The following is a 2,240-nucleotide window of genomic DNA, read 5'->3' as shown; positions in this document are numbered from 1 at the left end:
CCAGCTGTCGTAACAGAACACGCTACACTCCGTAGCAGTTGGAAGATGTCGCAATACATAGTAGGAGAGTTCTGGAAGAGGTGGGTAAAGGAATACTTACCGGTAATAACTCGGAGGTGCAAGTGGTTTAAGGAGGGCAAGGACCTAGCAGAAGGAGATTTGGTTCTCGTTGTAAACGGGACAGAAAGAACTAAATGGGTAAGAGGACGAATCGAGAAAACATTTGCCGGTTGCGACGGACGAGTTCGCCAAGCTCTAGTGCGTACAGCAAATGGAGTATTGCGGCGACCTGCTGTTAGACTAGCCGTGTTGGACGTCGAAGAAAGACGTGAACCTAACACGCAGAATAATATTGTAGGGTTGAATCTAAAAACGCGCCTATTAGAACCAACAATTCTTGTTTGCATTGAATCAATCCATCTGGTGGTTTGTTTCTAATCCGGCATATTTTTGAAACTACAAAATTCTGTGTCGAATGAATTATTGATGCTCGATTTTCATTTCAACAAATAACAATTGTTATTTCAACAATATCATTTTGTTGAATCAACTTTTTTTTTCTTGTCGCCATTTTGTATTTAAGAAATAAACAGAAAAGTTGAAGGCAAAAATTAAATTTTGTTTAAGGTTGAAAAAGAAGTGTCCACGGCATATTCGGTAGCTGTCAATTTTAATATCTTTGGTGAGTATATATTTTCCGTCGTAGTTAAATACAATATTCTTTTAGTAATCATACGAAAAAGATGATTTTACTATTCATGATGGTTATGACGGTGTAAATTCGAAAGGAAGGAAAGCTATAGGTAATTAAAAACAATTGATTAAATTGCAAGACAAGTTGATTATTTTAATTTTGTTTATTTCAGAATTTACTAAATTTGTTCCGACCGGTCGGTTTAGCAGCGATGATTGTACCGGACTATATCATCTTACACCTATTAATTCGAAACACAAATTCAATGATCAAATATAATCTGTAAAGCTTATGCATTGAATTAGTAGGAATGTTAATAAAAAAATATTTTTAAATCAATGAAATGCTTTGTTAATATCAATGAACAGAATTGTAGAAACAACAAAAGTTGGTTTTTCTTTCAACACACATTCTGTGTTACTTCAATATGGGGTGTTTTTAGAATTAACAAATTATATTTTTGTTTCAATTGCATTTATTTTTGTTTTTGACAGCTGGCTATTTTGAGACATTTTTAGATACAACAATTTATTTTGTAGGAATTAATGGAAGTTATCATTGAGTCAACAAAAATTGCCGATAAGCCGTGAGTCAATAATAAAATTTGTTGAATCTATACAGATTTCGTTTGCATTTACAATATATTTCTCTGCGTGAAGGAACTTCAGGAAGATCCAGGAAATCACCTAGGTTCACGGGCGGGGGTATGTGCCGACAACACCCCTCGGTGCAGCGACGCCGTTACCAATGACGATCGCTTTCCAACAGGTCGTTGTTGAACGATCTGTCAGCGATAGGGGAGACCGTAGAAACGTCAAGGATAGAGAAACACGAAAGTCATCTATCTAACCATATTTCCATTGTGTATTACTCAGAGCAAAACTGTTATTGAACTTACGAGAAATCTTTACGCTGCAGTCTATTAAATTTAACAGAAACGTAATTATATTTCAAAACAATCTTTATTTTTTCCAATTGAATTTATTATTGTAAGTAATCTATGAACTATTTCAAATTAATTAGATATGTTGCTTAACGAATGCTCTCTAAATTCCCAGCCCTTATAACATTATAGTAGTGCTTACGATACGATTCATTCATACTCCATAGTTTGTACACTAAAATTGTGAGTACTTTAGTAGTAAGCATTGAGAAACCATTCAAATAAATAAATTAATTTTCTAGCTTGAAGCTAACAACGACAAAGAGTGCGTTTGCTGTCCAGATTTGGTGATACTTACCCCCACCCCAACAATACTATTCCGCTCTAGCATCGTCAGTCCGTGTTGCCGGTTTCACAGAATATTTTATCCCCAACATTCTCCCACCCGTGAAACAGGTAACAGGTCTGACATTTAATTGCCACATTCACATGGAATGACAAAAATTGAACGGTACAATTAATCACCCAGAATGCCAAAAACAATCGTCGCAGTGCGTGTAGCTATCGAACTGAGAGAGAGAGAGAACAAACGCTCCCACCGGGATCGAAAATAACGAAAACACACACTCTATCTTTTGTTAACACCACTGCCACACAGAATTC

At 35.9% G+C, this 2,240-nt stretch overlaps 2 long non-coding RNA genes across 2 annotated transcripts in view; both read left to right on the top strand.

Annotated features, from left to right (window-relative positions):
• The first annotated feature begins 346 nt into the window (after window positions 1–346).
• Window positions 347–1,285, top strand: LOC110679162. The gene is made up of 2 exons (XR_002502271.1): window positions 347–803; window positions 867–1,285. It is a non-coding gene; the product is annotated as an uncharacterized LOC110679162 (long non-coding RNA).
• A 593-nt stretch (window positions 1,286–1,878) lies between these two features.
• The window catches only part of LOC110679160, a 1,282-nt gene continuing 920 nt past the window's right edge, over window positions 1,879–2,240 (top strand). Inside the window, exon 1 of the long non-coding RNA XR_002502269.1 lies at window positions 1,879–2,240. This exon is cut by the window's right edge and continues 533 nt beyond it. This is a non-coding gene — a long non-coding RNA (uncharacterized LOC110679160).

This window comes from Aedes aegypti, chromosome 3 (genome assembly GCF_002204515.2).
Source record: "Aedes aegypti strain LVP_AGWG chromosome 3, AaegL5.0 Primary Assembly, whole genome shotgun sequence".
NCBI classification, from domain to species: domain Eukaryota; kingdom Metazoa; phylum Arthropoda; class Insecta; order Diptera; family Culicidae; genus Aedes; species Aedes aegypti.
Note: the sequence above shows the minus strand (reverse complement) of the source record. Positions and strands in the feature narration are given on the sequence as shown.